Here is a 17,579-nt window from a genome sequence, read left to right as displayed (position 1 = left end):
TAAAACTTCTTAACTCTTCCCAATATGGGGAGTGTGAAGTGTCTTATTACTATGGTGTTTAGAGTTTGCATTTTCCTTATCACTAGCAGGCACTTTTTCATATGCTAATAAGCCATTTGAATTTCTCTATTTGCGAAGTGTTTGCTTAAGTCTTTTGTCCATTCTTTTACTGACCTATTTGCCATTTTCTTATTGATATGGGGGAGCTTTTTAATGTGTTCTAATAGAAGGCTTTCTTTCTTATTCATGCTATAAGTATCTTCTTCCTATCTTCAGTTATCTTTTGCCTTCTCATTTTAATGTAATAGTATTTTTCTTTATTGTTTTTACTTTTAAAATTTCATTTAAAAATTATTTACCTCTTAAAGATTATGAAGATATTAATGTATGTTGTCATCTAATAAATAATTATGAAAAATTCAATTTTTAACCCAGTGGGAACTGATGTTTATTTTTTTTAAATTGCCATTGGTTGGATGTCCAATATTTCAGCTTACTTTTCTCATGGATTTTTAATGTCTCCTTGTCTGACAAATGTAACTACTTCATTCCTGTGGCTTTTCGTCCCTGTGGAGTTAAGTGCTTTATTCTATTTTATTGGTCAAATAATCTCTCTCTACCAATACTACTCTGACTTAGCTATTATGGCATAATTATAAGTCTTGATAGCTGGTAAACCAAAACCCTTTATTTACTTCATTTACTTGAATATCTTGTATAGTCTTTTGTAGCAGAACTTTTCATTAGAGTAGACTTAGTAAATCTCAAAAAACCTGTTATTACAATTGCATTGACTCTACAGGAAGCAATGAACATGGTTTTATTTTGAGTCTTTTAATTCATGAGTAAGGTGTATTTTTTGTTAGTCATTTTAATTTAGTTTATTTTATTTGATGGAGATAGGAACCATCACTTACTAGGCAAATGCTTTACCTCTGAGCTACATCCCCAGACTTTGTTTAGTTATTTTATAATGCCTTTCTAAAAGCTTTTCTATTTATTTAGATCAAGATCTTATAATATTTGGTAAGCATATCATGATATACTTTATGTTATTTTCCACTCAAGCTTTATTAAGTTATAATTGACAAAAATTATACATGTGTTATATATGCAATATTTTGATGGGTATATACATTTTGAAATTATTAAATTTAGCTAATTAACATATTCATCACCTCATATTCTTACCATTTTTATGGCAAGAACACTTTAGGCCTGCTCTCTTAGCAATTTTTAAGTATATAATCCATTATTACTAACTATAGTCATCTTGCTGTACGAGGAATCTCTAGAGTTGTTCACCCTAACTGAAACTTTATGCCTGGTTTTGACCAATATTTTCTCATTATAGCTTTTAATAGTATTGTAAATTGCTGTTTTTATGAAGGTGATATTTCTAAATATTTATTAATGTTGTATGGGAATGCAACTGACCTTTCTATATGTTTCTAAGAAAAATCATTAAGTTGGATTCTTTCCAAATCTAATAATTTATCTGTTCTTGGTATTTTCTATTTATGTCTTAACATTTTCTAATAAGAAGGATTTTGGTCTTTTCCTTTCCAAAGATGATACAGTTCAACTTGTTTATTAGATATCTAATATAAAGTTGGATACAAATTATGAGGTTGAGTGCATTGATTTCTTCTTGGAAGTGTTTTAATGTTTTAAAATTAACATATATTTTACTATAGAGGCTTTATTTTTGTATTTATTTTGTAGATATCAGTTTAGTCATTCTTGGTTTTCTAAAGCAATGTTGAATTTTTGTTGGTTCTTCTGTCTATCTACTTTCTGGATATTTCTGCTCCAAAATGAACTCCTCTAAGGAACAAACCTTGATGGGCAGAGACTTTTTCAGACACAAAAGCCACAGAACTGAGGCTTTCTTTGCTAAACCTTGCCTTCTGCTCCACTGAATTCATATACATGTAATGAATTTTTTATTTTCTAAGTTGTTATAAAATTTCAATATATGTTATGACATTTGCACAATAGTCTACTATGAAGGTGATAACTTACTGAAAGTTTTCTTTTGTGTTGTATATTATACTGTCATAATTTTTCATTCTGGAGAACAATGCTATGCTGTGGATGAGTTTTTTCAGTAATAGCTGGATGATAATCAGTTTGTATATTAAGGAACGTATCTTTTCAATCCAATTCAATTCTAAGAGGTACTGAAAGCTGGGCTTTAAGATTTCTATATTAGCTCCTCTGCAGTGGGGACATCAAACACCTTCACATTCTAGGTTTCATACCTATCCCCATACCTCCCTTATGTTCTCTCCCCTTGTCATGTGATTCAAGTCCAACAACACTGCTGTATTTTCCCTAGATCTAAAGTCTACATATAAGGGAGAACATATGATTTTTGGTCTTCTGAGCCTGGCTGACCGTGCTCAGAATGAAGGTCTTCAGTTCCATCCATTTACTTGAGAATGATAAGATTTCATTCTTCTTTATGGCTGTGTAAAACTCCATTGTGTATAAATACCACATTTTCTTAATCCATTTGTCAGTAGTGGGGCATCTTGGCTGTTTCCATAACTTGACTATTGTGAATAGCATAGTAATAAACATGAGTGCAGGTGCCTCTGGAGTAACCAGTGTTGCATTCTTGTGGATATATCCCCAGAAGTGGGATTGCTGGATCATATGACAGATCTATGTTTAGATTTTTAAGAAGCCTCCATATTTTTTTCCAGAGTGGTTACACTAGCTTGCAAACCACCAGAAGTGTACAAGGGTTCTTTTTTCCCCACATCCTCGCCAACACCAGTTGTTAGTGGTGTTTTTGATGATGGCTACTCTGACAGGGATGAGTTGGAATATTCTGGTTATCAGTCCTTTGTCTGATGTATAGCACCTTTGTTAAAAATAAGGTGGGCATAGCTATGTGGATTCATATCTGGGTCCTCTATTTTGTTCCACTGGTCTTCATGTCTGTTCTTTTGCCAGTACCATGCTGTTTTTATTGCGATTGCTTTGTAACATAGTTTGAAGTTGGGTTTTGTGATATCTCCAGCATTGCTCTTTTTGCTGAGTATTGCCTTGGCTATTTGCAGTCTCTTGTGTTTCCAAATGAACTTTAGGGTAGATTTTTCAATCTCTGAGATAAATGTTGTTGGGATTTTGATGGGAATTGCATTAAACATATAGATCGCTTTTGGTAGTATAGCCATTTTTGCTACATTGATTCTACCAATCCATGAGCATGGGAGATCTTTCCATCTTCTCTAGTCTTCCTCTATCTCTTTCTTCAAGAGTTTGTAGCTCTCCTTGTAGAGGTCATTCACATCCTTTGTTAAGTTTACTCCTAGGTATTTGATTTTTTTTTTTTTGAGGCTATTGTAAATGGAATTGTTTCCATATATTCTTTTTCAGTTTGTTCATTATTGATGTATAGAAAAGCTAATGATTTTTATAAATTGATTTTGTATCCTGCCACCTTGCTGTAGTTGTTTATGGTGTCTAAGAGTTTTTTTTTTTTTAAGATATAGGATCATGTCATCTGCAAATAGGGTTATTTTGATAGTTTCTTTATCTATTTGTATTCCTTTCATTTCTTCTTCTTGCTTAATTGCTCTGGCTAGGAATTCCAGTACTATGTTGAAAAGGAGTGGGGATAGTGAGCACCCTGATTTTAGGGGAAATAGTTTCAGTTTTTCACTGTTAATTATGATGTTGGTTATAGGTTTGTCATATATAGCCTTTACAATGTTGAGGTACATTCCTTCTAGTCCCAGCTTTCTAAGAGCTTTTATCATGAAGTGGTGTTGAATCTTGTTGAAGGCTTTTTCTGCATCTATTGAGATGATCAAGTGGTTTTTGTCTCTGCTTCTATTAATGTATTACAAATGTATTACATTTGTAGATTTACGTATGTTGAACCACGCCTGCATTCCTGGGATGGAGACACTTGGTTGTGGTGGATGATCTTTCTGATGTGTTGTTGAATTTGATTTGCCATTATTTTATTGAGTATTTTTGCATTGATGATCATTAAGGAGATCACAGACAAGCAAACAGGGAACAAAACAAACAAACAAATACATGAAAAAATTCCAGGTTCAGGAACAATAGAATTTCAGTCTTAGTAGTTCTGACTTTACTCTTTCAGCATCCAGTCCTGGTGTTGGTATTTAAGCAGATGCTCTAAGTCTAGCCAGGTGTTTGGGAAGACTCGCCAGTTTTTTTTCCTGTCTTTCAGTGGCAGCTGCTTAGTCAGCTCCTCCCTCAGTGAGGTATGGCAGTTTGAGTTTGTATATTGTCCTCAGGTTCCAGAAAACAGCTCTTCAGCCCACCAGCCATCCTGCTTTGGAGTTGGGTTTTTGCTGTGTTGGCTTACTGGGGGCTTGTTTCTTTGCCTCACTCTCTTTCTCTGGGGCAAGGTCAGAGATCCATCAGCCGGCTCTCTGTTGTCAGCATGTTATGCTGGTTTGCTGAGTGTTTTTCAATTTTGCAATGTTGTTTGACTTTGGATGTTGCTCACTGGCTCAGGAGATGAGCTTTGTGGACCACTATCTGCCCTATTTCAGGCAGTGGCTTATCACCTGCCCTTGTCAACCCTTCTGCCTTTCCAGTCTTTGTTTACTGAAAGTTCCCGTGGAGATCAGCTCCTTGCTCTTCCCTCCTTCTCCAGTGCGCTTACAGCACCTGCCCCCTCTGCTGTGTGCTCCTTTTCAGTTCCTTGTTTATTATTCAGTTTTTGTTTTTGTTTTTTTGGCTGGGTGAGAGGGTCAGTCTATCCCAGGGATGGCTGTGGGAATACCACATGATGTTTATTTGCTCACCTGTTGGTCTGCCGATGCCTCCCAAGCAGGTTTGGAGCTGGAATCTAGTGGTGTGGGAACCTTCCTGTTTTCTCAGTGTAACATGGTGTGAAGAATCTCTGTACAGGCTGGGGGTTCAGGGTTTCAAAGTTTTGATTCTTCTTGGTGCTTTTTTTCTGCCAAGTGTGGCTCCAGCATTTCAGCAAGATTTTTGATTTACAGAGCTCACTCTATCTGCTTCTGCACTCTAGTTGCAGAGATCATGGGTCTCTCAGTGTGCTTCTCTCTTACATTTTAAAACAGATAATTAAAAAAACTCAAGTTCTTAACTTTAGTTTCAATGATTCTATCACTTTAGAGTCTTATCATGTAGGTGATATGATAGAATTAGCAAGTATGTGTTCATATCTTTGTTTTTACCCTTGAGGCTTCACTTCATTGGTATGACAAATGGAGGCTAATTTTAGCTATTAGCAAAGCATTTGATAAAGAAGTTATGTATTTTTCAAGATACAAATCTGTTGGGATAACTAGTGACTCAGATTATTATCATTTTATAAGATTTTATCTCCTATAAATCTGCAGCCACATTTTATGTTGGGTGGAAACTATGGTTGTAGTTCAAAAGTCAAGAGGTCTATGAAGGAACTTATTTATTTCAATGACCACAGTCAGCTTTTGGCCATTTCCCTAACATTTTACTTTTTAGAAAGTGTGCTTTTGTCAATGGTTTATTAATTATTTTTAAAATAGCTATTTTCAAATACTATCATTTTCATAAATTCATCCATGAAAATGAATTAGAATGAATTCTCAAATTTGATTCTAAAATGAAATTAATGAATGTTTTCTTTTTCTAGAATGTTAATATAGTAGCATGTTTGTGTTAGTCAATGAGTTAATATCTACAGTTAGCATAATTTTCCAGAGAAATTTGCTCTTGGCTTTTGCCATTTATTGACACAGTTTACTAGAAAAAAATCTCGATCATGCATGTTGGATGCATACCAGGGTATAAACTGTCTGAAGATGCCTCTGAAAATGACAATATGGCATTTGTTAAAATTACTTCAAGGACACTGTGAAGTCTCTTCTTTGTTTGTGTAACTGGTGTTTTTAGAGAAAAAAGAACTTCAGGAATATCTGCATACTTCAAGTGAAAACAAATTATTGTCTTATTTAGAATTCTAGGCTGTAGCTAACTACTGACTTCAAGCTAAGTCTACAACATGAGATGCAAAATTTTAGTACTGTGCTCATTGTATCATAAACATAGGACTCTGCCACAGTCACAGCTGCTAATGTCAGCTTCAGCAGTCAGATCACATTCAGCTCTTTTCTTCTGTACTGTACTATTTTGAAATAATGTCATATTGAGCTGCCTCCCTTTGACAGCAGCCTCCTCTTCTTCATTTATCTTTATTAGCTGCCTTTGTCCCTCCATTGTGACTCTTACACATCATTTTTATAACCTAATTCCATACCTTATTTGTTACTTAATAGCATCCAATTTTTCTAGAACTGCCACGAGCAAAACTTCTATCACCTTTCTTTTCAACTATCTCAGCAGGCATCTAAATTCCCTTTGTAGACATTTCTTTATCAAATAAATTTATTTTGTAGCTTGCTCCTCTACTATCATCCTTTGCTATGTTTAGCAAAATGAAAGCACAAACAAAACCTCAAATCCTCAAAACAAACTGGTAATGAATTCAAGGGATCAGCCAATTCTAACCGTACCTCCTTCAGAGCATATAGCAATACTCTGTCACAGTCCCTTACTGTCAAGTGGTGCCGGTGACTAGTTTTAGCCAATAAGTCAAGAAACCAAGTCAAAGAAATTAATCATCAGTAAGGAAACCTCTACAAACTTTGTCCCCTGTGAAAAGTCCCCAGGGGGCCTTCCCAAGAAGAGGACATGTTTTCTGTAAAAACAACAGAGCTTCCAAAAACCAGAGTCCTTGAATGACTATTTGGAGCAAACCCTAGAGGAGTATGTAGTAGGAGTAAGAAATGAACCTTAGTTTTTTTTTTTTTTTTTTTTTTTTTCATTTTTCTTTTATTATTCATATGTGCATACAAGGCTTGGTTTATTTCTCCCCCCTGACCCCACCCCCTTCCTTACCACCCACTCCACCCCCTCCCGCTCCCCCCCTCAATACCCAGCAGAAACTATTTTGCCCTTATCTCTAATTTTGTTGTAGAGAGAGTATAAGCAATAATAGGAAGGAACAAGGGGTTTTGCTGGTTGAGATAAGGATAGCTATACAGGGCATTGACTCACATTGATTTCCTGTGCGTGGGTGTTACCTTCTAGGTTAATTCTTTTTAATCTAACCTTTTCTCTAGTTCCTGGTCTCCTTTTCCTATTGGCCTCAGTTACCTTAGTTTTGGTAAAACATTGAGAATCCAGGTTTACCTTGTTACTGTAGCATAGTGAGGTCTACTTTAAGCAATACTCAGACAAAAGCAAATAAGAAACAACACACACCATTTGATGGATCTCTGTGTCTGTAATACTGACATAGGTAGAAGCAGGATTCACAAGATACTATTCTCAAAGGTTCTGTAAGGTAAGAAGGTTTTTAAATCTGTCATGAACATTTCAAATGCAATTTACAATGTTACCTATTTATATAGTTGAGAGAATTGCATCAAAAGAATGTGATCCCCATGCATTTGTGAATTAGACAACTTGGGTAACCCAGAAAGTTTATATTCAAAGTTCAGACCTCTTGTATAAACTTTCTAAATGCAGTCTGTAGTTATTTCTTGCTCTTCAGTTCTTTTGTTTGTAATATTGGGTCGGAGGCAGAAAGAACAGGAATTAGCAGTTGAGTCCTTTCATTCAACTGATTTTGGGGAGAGTGGAGGAAGTACTTAGGGTTTGGACTCAGGGCAAACCTGAGTTTGCTGGGTAGGTGCACTCCACCTCTCGAGTCAAGCCTCCAGTCCTCATTTAACTGGATTTAATCAGCTGAATTCAACTCAGTTCAGATACTCTCAACCAAAAATGTAACACTTGAAATTTCTAACATCGGTGGATAAACACATGCTTCTTCCTGTTTTATCATAAATACTTATTGTTTAATTTTTCATTTGACTTACAAATATTTAGTTTTTTTTAAAATTTAACTCTTTCATTCACCTGAAATTTCGTTTTGAATGTAGCATAGGGTCATGGTACAATTTTATATTCTTTCAAATCAGTAGCCAGTTGTATCAGAATGACTAGATTCTTCTATAGATGTTTGCCTATTTTTATGCAAATACTACATTTAATTGAAGTAGATTTATAAAAAATTTTGCTGTGATGCTTGCAATAATTTTCTTCTGTGTCTGAAGGTATTATTTCACTGTCTTCTACCCTCCCATTTTGCTGATGGAAGCTCAATGCCTGTCAGTTCCTTTTTCCATTGTGAGTAACCTGTTCTGTGGGAAAAGGTAACATGTTTTCCCTTATATGTGGAAACTAAACCTAAAAGATAAATATATACATATATATATTTATATTTATATGTATATATTTATGTATAGGTATATATATTTTTATATATACATGTATTTATATAGATATATTTATATATAGGTATATATTTATATGTGTATATATATGTATATGTATACATATATAAAGAAAGAAAGGATGGAAGAAAGAAAAAAAGGGAAAGAAAGAACATGATTATAATAGTGGGTCTGTCAGAGAGGACTAAGGGGAGAAAGGAGAGGAAAAGAAAATGATACCTATTTTATGGTCTTGTTTTTGTTATTAACATTTGTGTTGATGTTCAGAAAAGGGTGTCTCAATGTATCCCTGTTGTGAGTACACTTTACTTTGGTCCATTCAACCCTTTGCATTACTCTACCTTACCTCTTTACCTCTCATCCCCTATTTTCAACAGCTTTCAATACAGGACTATAAAATAGGTACAGTGTGGGAGGGGGCTACTAGTGAGAGGAGGGAGGGTGAGTGAAGGAGATTGAGGTGAGGGTATATGGTTGATGAACTTCATATAACCTACATGAACTAGAACAAAGAAACCTCTTGCAATTGCTTTAAGTGAGGCAGGGAGGGGGTTGAGAGGACAGATGATGGAGTCAATGTAACTAATGTATACTATAAGCCTAATCAGAATTGTCATTATGAATTTCCTCCTATATAATGAATATATTGTAATAAAAAATTTAAAAAAGAAAGAAAATGCTAGAGTAAATAATACTGAAATATATTGTATTTGTATGAAGATAGCATAGTGAAATGTACTGAAAGCTGTTGAATAATAAGGGAGAAGGGCAATAAAAAGTACATAGTAGAGGGGCTTAATCTGATTAAAGTATATGTGTGAAATACCACGACAAACCCCAATTAACAGTCAATATACACATAAGAAATGAAGGACAGGGATGTAAAAAGGGTCCTATCTGGGAGTGGTTATCAATAGTAGGAGGAGAGTAAATGGACTGAATGAAGGAGGATGAATATGGTCAATGCACTTGGTACATGTGTATGAAAATAGAACAATGAAACATGTTGAAATTGTTCTAAGAAGGGGGAGGAGTATGAGGGAGAATGATAGAGAGAGTGAATCTAATTGAGATATGTTATAAACACGTATGTAAATGTCATAATGAAACCCCTGTTTACAACTAGTACATATTAATAAAAATGTAAAAAAATTATCTTTGTCCTTAGAGTCCAGAAATATTGTCTAAAACTTGTTTCCTATGCATATACATATATATTTTTTTCTTCTCATACTGACATTAAAGACATTTGTTCTTCAACATATAGAAAATTTCATCCACCATTTCTTTAATTATTACTCTTTTTTCTCAGTTCTTTCAGTTCTTCACGAAACTTCTATTCCTTGCATATTTGGTCTCCTGGACATCTACAGCTATCAGCTTTTTCCCCATTTTCATTTCTTTGTGTTCTTACCTTCTGTCTTTGGAAATCAAGATAAAAACAACTTGATTATCCAGAATACTATTGCATATTTCCTGTGATTTATGTATTAAATTGCTTATTTCCACAAAGTCTTCCAAGTGATGTACCCGAATTTCCTAAATTATTCTTATTAATTCTTTACTGAAGTTGTTCATTCTTTGCTAAAATACTGTATTGTTGGGGATAGGTTGTGTTGGTTCTGATTGATCTTCTTTGGATGGATTTTTATTTTTTTCACCCTTAGTTTACCAAAGCTCAAGCCTTGTGTTGGACTTAAGAGATGGCACTCAACCAGTGTGGGGAAACACCACAGACCCACAGATCTTCCCCTCTACCCAGACTGGGAGTGCAGAAGGAGGCAGGCAGACTGATTTATTAAAGCATCCAAAGGAAATAATCCCTAATCTCTTTGGTTCTTCATCTAGAGCCTCAGAGATTGCTCTGGTATCTCCTTCTAGGCCTCCCAAAGACAGAAACAATAGGTAAATCCATAAGAATATCTGTGGTTGTACTCTCATTGCTGGTTCTTTGTGTTTGCAGCAGTTCTTGACTCTAATCTTCCATAGAGAATGTGCCCTTACATGTTATGGAGCAGGGAAAGTTGAGGACTGTAATAGGAGATGAAAACTAGCACCTACCGAGTTCATTCTGGGTTCTTTCTTGCTGTCCCATTCTTTAAACTTCCCTGTCTATCGATTGAGGAAAACTATGTTCAATCTCTGTGGATTCTGAATATGTTTCAATGATTCTGTATTAATGGAGACTTATTAGAATGAAAGATCTTTAAAGATAAGAGCTGGATGCAGAACATATGCAGTATCATGCAGTCATAGTTTATTGATGCTGCTGGCACAATGAAGAAGCTTTAATGTGACTAGGGGAAGGAGGTAGTCCTTTCATTTTCTTTTAAGACACTAAGTTTTAGTTTCAGCTTATGAATGTATTTTTCCAAATGTTTGAGTTTTCTCAATGATATTCATTGTGTATGCACTGAAGTTTAGAACCAATGTCAGTATAAGAAAGTTTACATTAGTTCTTTTCTCTCTGATTTAAATTTAACAAATAGACTTTATATTATATTAATGAAGTAGTAGATAGATACTACAGCATTTTTCTTAAGCAGAAAATTTTCATGCATCATAAATTTTGAAGTTCTTGAGATCAATTCTTCCTCTTAAGGTTTTCTTTAAAAAATGGATTCTATTATACAAGGATAAATGACAATAGACCTTTAATGAGTCCTATTGCTATTTTACAGAAGAAAGTTTTTGTTTTGTATTCCTTTTTCAGTGCTGGGGAATGAACCCAGAGTCTTACACTTGCTAGGAAAGTGATCTACCACTTGAACACACTCCCAGCCCTTTTATTTTCTTTTTGAGACAGGATCTCACGAAATTTGCCCTGGCTGTCCTCAAACTCTCAATCCTCCTGCCTCTGCCTTCTGAGTAACTGGGATTACACTCATGGTGTGCACCACCATCCCCAGTTAGAAAGTAGTTTTAAATGCTTAAAACAAACCAGATAGTTACGAAAGAAACTAATTTCATTGAAAGAGTTACCACTGTTTTCAGAAAGTAAAATTTACACTGTTGTCTTTAACATGTTCAATGAAAAACAACACATTTTTTTTCATTTTTCTTTTATTATTCATATGTGCATACAAGGTTTGGTTCATTTCTCCCCCGTGCCCCCACCCCCTCCCTTACCACCCACTCTGCCCCCTCCCTCACCCCCCCCAATACCCAGCAGAAACTATTTTGCCCTTATTTCTAATTTTGTTGTAGAGAGAGTATAAGCCATAATAGGAAGGAACAAGGGGTTTTGCTGGTTGAGATAAGGATAGCTATACAGGGCATTGACTCACATTGATTTCCTGTGCGTGGGTGTTACCTTCTAGGTTAATTCTTTTTGATCTAACCTTTTCTCTAGTACCTGTTCCCCTTTTCCTGTTGGCCTCAGTTGCTTTAAGGTATCTGCTTTAGTTTCACTGCGTTAAGGGCAACAAATGCTAGCTAGTTTTTTAGGTGTCTTACCTATCCTCATCCCTCCCTTGTGTGCACTCGCTTTTATCATGTGCTCATAGTCCAATCCCCTTGTTGTGTTTGCCCTTGATCTAATGTCCACATATGAGGAAGAACATACGATTTTTGGTCTTTTGGGCCAGGCTAACCTCACTCAGAATGATGTTCTCCAATCCCATCCATTTACCAGCGAATGATAACATTTCGTTCTTCTTCATGGCTGCATAAAATTCCATTGTGTATAAATACCACATTTTCTTAATCCATTCGTCAGTGGTGGGGCATCTTGGCTGTTTCCATAACTTGGCTATTGTGAATAGTGCCACCATAAACATGGGTGTGCAGGTGCCTCTGGAGTAACCTGTGTCACAGTCTTTTGGGTATATCCCCAAGAGTGGTATTGCTGGATCAAATGGTAGATCGATGTCTAGCTTTTTAAGTAGCCTCCAAATTTTTTTCCAGAGTGGTTGTACTAGTCTACATTCCCACCAACAGTGTAAGAGGGTTCCTTTTTCCCCGCATCCTCTCCAACACCTGTTGGTGGTGGTGAAAACAACACATTTTAAATGTAAGCAAGCTACAAGTAGATTTTATTACTTACAGACATTATTGATATGAAAGTTGGTTAGTGTTGTTTATCTTGAGTAAGAATATTGAATGACAGGCTTGTCTTTGTCTATGCAGCACACACATCATGTTGGGCCTTCAGTAAATGTTTATTTATTTATTTGATGACTGCAAATGTAGAAATCCCAATCCATAAAGATACATTGAAGTATTTGGGATCACAGCTTCCATAGATATTACAAAGCCAGGATAGACTTGTTTCAAGACTACCAGAATTTTCCAGGTATTTTTGAGATAAAGTACAATGTGGCAAGATTTTTTGTTTTAACATCAATGAGCTCATATTTGGCTAGACCAACATCTTTGCTATGGTGTATATCAGAATCTGTTCAGTAACAGGTAATGAAGAAGACTCAATTTCCACATATTGATCAACAAACAATTATAAAGAGATAATGCATTACAGAAGTCTGGGAAATCAGAAGTTGGTGACTGAATGATACCTGGCCTTGGGTTGCCTGAAAGTTGGCTGGCAGCATTGCACAAAGAGATTGTGATCTTGTGGTATCTACTGTAAGGACTAAAGCTACCATATTTTATTTGAGATCTATCTTCTTAACATAGTTCAAAGTGCATAACACTCTACTATTAATTTTAGGAAATATTATCTAGAACTCATCTTGCATTACTGAAACTTTATACTTTACACCCTTTGAACAAAAATTCCTTGTTTCATAACCCTCCTAGCCCTTAGAAACCTCCATTCCATTCTTTGCTTTGATGAGTTTGATTATTGTAGATACTTCACTTAAGTGGAAGCGTGAGGACTTTGTCCTCTTATTACTAGTTCATTTCACTTAGCATAACGCCTTCTGGGTTTATCAATGTTGTCACAAATGGAAGGATTTCCTTCTTTTAAAAACTGAAATAATAATTTAATAACTATAATAACTTAATAATCTATTTGACTATCATATAAAATATAGATCACTATGCAAACTGAGGTGAGATTAACCTATACTGGCTCAAAAATACAAATGAGTACATTTATTCACCACGTGCATTCTTTCTTAAGCATTCAGTTTTGCATACACACAACACACAAATTTGTCATTATCAAATCACATTGTTTATGTGAGACAGTGATAAGATTAGGAGCTTCATTTCAAGAGGAATAGAATTTAATCTGATATATGGATGATCTCTGACTGGGATCCATGAATGACAAAGAACATATATTCAGTGAATGTTGGTTAAAGTGGACTAAAGCCTGTTTAAAAATGACATTAAGAAATCTTGGAAGTATCTATCTATCTATCTATCTATCTATCTATCTATCTATGGAATAACTGGTACAACTTGTTTTCAACTGAAGTATGGTAGCTGAATGTAACAGTTTTTCATTAATCCTGTAATCTTGGGAAAATTAAACAATCTGCCCTTCACTTATGTCATGACAAAAACAGGGACAATAATTATCACCCCTTTAAATTATGAGCTGTCAATGTTGCAGCACTTTAGAAAGAACAACATTGGTTACACAATAGACACTCTGCAAACTTAAGCTATTTTAATTCTTACTAGAAGTAGTAGTATTATAATATGTATTTCATTTCATCATGACAAGATAGTGTGTACTAAGATGTTGTATCTATTTTGAGGTTTGTTTTTGTGTCAACCTTCATTGCTAACCAGCTAGTTATTATCCTGAGTTATTCTAAGTCTTCTTACTCATAAATGTCCCTTCCTAATTGACATTTCTAATATCTGTGAACTTGAGACCAAGATCATGCAAGATGATTTGGATTGTGTACAAAACAGCATTAAATAGATGAGCCTGAAAAAAAAATGGATTCTATTATATGAGGATAAATGACAATAGACCTTTAAACTTTTTTCTTATCAACAAATTTCTGCATGGCTATCAAACTCTTCCCATGAATAATCAAAATCTTATATGTATAAGCAAACAAGGCCACTTAGAAGATGCTAGTCCATATATAGCCAGGATTAGATTCTATGATTCTCTGATATTGAGTTACTTTATCTATAGGAGAAACATACACAGAATTGTTCTGCCTCACTAACTAGGATGTTAGCCACAAATCTCTGTGTATGAAGTGAGCTATATCACAACATGACTGAGACCTAATGTCTCTTTTTTGCTTCTCTACCTGTAGCTAGACTTAAGAAATGTAGCCCGATGACCTAAGTCACTTTCCTTTGTATATTTTCAGGCAAGAGAAGATCCAAGCTGATGTTTACATACCAGCCTTCTTCCAAAAGGTGAAGTCATTCCAAGAGGAGGCAAGGTACTACACAGACAAGATAAAACTTTTCCTTTCCTTCCCTTCCCTTCCCTTCCTTTTTTGCTTCTCTCCTCCTCTTTCCCTCTCTCCGTCCCTTCCTTTTTCCCTCCCTTCCTCCCTCCTTTCTTCCCTCTTTCTTCCTTCCATCATTCTTTCCTTCCTTCCTTCCTTCCTTTCTTGTGCTAGGGATCTAACACAAGATTTTGCTCATGCTAGTCAAGTGCTCTTTCACTGAACTACATCCCCAGCCCATTAATCATTTTTCTGTTTCTTCAAAATCCTCTGCTTTCTGAACATCTGAACTTCGCTAACTTGGACAGAAAGAGCAGGCTCCTGTCTCATGAGTGGTCTCAACATGGTTCATAGAACACCAGAGAGATCTAAAGTGTAGCACATAGTCTCAGAGAAATAGGAAATGGAATCATTTTAAAATGATCTCAGTTAAAACTTACACAAAAATTCCATATTATTACTAATTCTCTTAAAAATTTTTAATTGTTATAAAATATACCATCTTAACCATTTAAAAAATATTTTTATTCTGGGTTTACACTAAGTGCAAACTCTACCACTGAGCTGTACTCCCAGTTTTAACCATTCTGAATAATACAGTTTTGTGAAACTAATTAATTTGCATAGTAGTACACTCATTCCCATCATCCACTTCCAGAACCATTTTTGTTTTGCAAATCTGCAACTGTATACCCATTAAAAACATTTACTCCCCACCCCCAGCCCCTGAAGTATCCTGTCTTTATGAATTTGACTATTCTAGTTACTTTATATAAGTGGAATCATACAGTATTTGTCTTTTCATAACATTTAAATTTTTGTGTGTTTTTATTGTCACTGTTACTTCTCTAGTTCACAAATATTTTTTCAAGTATAAATACAATGATAGAAATTGTATAATGTCAAAGTTTCAACTCACAGTAACATTGTAAGTGCAAACAGTGATGAAAACTCCAGCAAAAAGTATGCAATATAAACTTATTTATTCTAGATTTGGTACACTTGAAGTATAATGAATCTGTGTAAGAGTCTGGAAAAGAAAAGCTTACTTGGGTGGATAGAAGTTTATTTAATCTAACTAGCAATTTGTGGGTTTTTTCTAACACTTTATCAAAAAGAAGCATAAAGCAGGTGCAGATTTTAAAATTAATTTTAAATAAAGTAAAATTTCTGTTAAGCAGGAGTTTTCTAGTGCATTTTCTTGATGATTTTAACATTAGAAGTTGGACTTCTAAAAACATTGTCATTGCATACAAATCAATAGCCATTCTGGAATCTTTATTATTGTGTGATATTTCTCTAAGTCAGCACTCACAGCCTGTCTAAACACTACTTCTCTGCAGCATCTTTTGTTACAGTTCCATTGTAACAATCACGTAGCACAGGTCTTTTATTTGTAAACTATGCAGTTCTATATTTTTTTCTTAGAAATTATAAACGTTCTTTTCATCCACCATACTAATTCTTTCCTTAGGTGCTTTTCTCCAGTTTTTGACACTCATCCTTGCTTAACATTTTCTGTAAGACATAGTCATGGATCAAATCTCAAACACTGCCATTTTAAAGTTTTGCTCACCATTTATATTTGCAATATGAATGCTTGCTATAGATTTCATATTTATTTTTCCATTTGAAAATGTTATATATTCACTATCGACCTCCTGGCGTGGATAAATCATATTTTCATCACTTTTTAGAAAACGATGCAGAAAGAGAATAGTTAAAATGATTTCTATTACAAGTTTCTCATCAGATAAAATAAAACAATTGAGCAAAATGGTAACAATGAAAATTTGTTCTACTGTCCAGAGAGCAGTGTTCAGGAACTCTCCTGAATTATTTTAAAGTTGACAAAATAATACTATTATTGTAACAAGAAGCCTATCTGTTCAAAGACACAGAAAGGGTGCTTCTTATTTGTGGATATCAAATCATTTCTTCTTCTTTTTCTTCTTTTTTTTTTTTTAGCATTATTATCTTCCATTTGGAGAATATAAAGGGAAATACCACAAGGTTAAGAGATTTCCTTGTGGCAAACAATTAATCCATTGCAGGGGTCACAGAGAAACTTTGCAAGCAACAGTCTGGCCTTGCTAATCAGTAGACATGATTCCTTCGTGTAGGGCAGCTTGGTCTGAAAACACTACAGGGGGGAACTAAATAAATAAAACGTGAGCCCTATGTGGCCAAGTGCCTTCTTTGTTTGCTGGAAGACAACTGGAGACAAAAGAGGCTCTATGTTCAGCAGGAAGTAAGGAGGCAAATTTGCTCGTCTGTCTTCAGAACATACATGCTTATTGCTACCTGCATTCAGTTGACATATACACCTTCCATCCAAATGTACTCCTGCCTAAGACTACAACCACATACAGTTCTTCTACTCTACGAGCTCTTCAATTTTAGATGTGCAAACCTCCAGAACTGTGAAGTAAACAGCTCCACTCATTATCACACAGAAGTCAAGGAAGTCTAAAGTCTAAATGAGAGCTCACTCCTGGAAGGAAAGGATGAAAATAGGCAAGAATCCAGATGGATACAGAACTCTCCCTCCTGCCTACTACACAGGACAATGTGGGGAAATCCATAGACAGGACTTTTAGCAAGTAGGATTAGTAATGAGAGAGGAAGAAAATATTTTTTCTGAAGGTGGAGTGTGGGAGAACTTTAACAGGAAGTAGTTTCAGAATTTTGAGTGCTGAACCTGAAGAACATGTTGGTTTATTTATAAAACACCAATGGAAGAGACTAATTCTGTAAAAGTATAGTAAATTCACCTTATTTTTAAACATTTTTATTAGCATATATTGTTTGTGCAGAAAGGATTCGTTGTGACATTTACATATGTGCTTAAGATATATCTTAATTAGCTTCACCTCCTCTATCATTCTCCCTCCCCCTTCTTAGAATAATTTCAACAGGTATCATTGTTTTGTTTTTATACATG

General features: G+C 35.0%; 1 long non-coding RNA gene across 1 annotated transcript in view; it reads left to right on the top strand.

Moving 5' to 3' along the window:
• The window catches only part of LOC141411587 (uncharacterized), a 178,337-nt gene that overhangs the window by 50,856 nt on the left and 109,902 nt on the right, over positions 1–17,579 (top strand). The window contains exon 2 of the long non-coding RNA XR_012436425.1: positions 14,552–14,626. This is a non-coding gene — a long non-coding RNA (uncharacterized lncRNA). The remainder of the gene's footprint in view (positions 1–14,551; positions 14,627–17,579) is intronic.

The sequence above is a fragment of the Castor canadensis genome, chromosome 10 (assembly GCF_047511655.1).
Source record: "Castor canadensis chromosome 10, mCasCan1.hap1v2, whole genome shotgun sequence".
Classification (NCBI taxonomy): Eukaryota; Metazoa; Chordata; class Mammalia; order Rodentia; family Castoridae; genus Castor; species Castor canadensis.
Note: the sequence above shows the minus strand (reverse complement) of the source record. Positions and strands in the feature narration are given on the sequence as shown.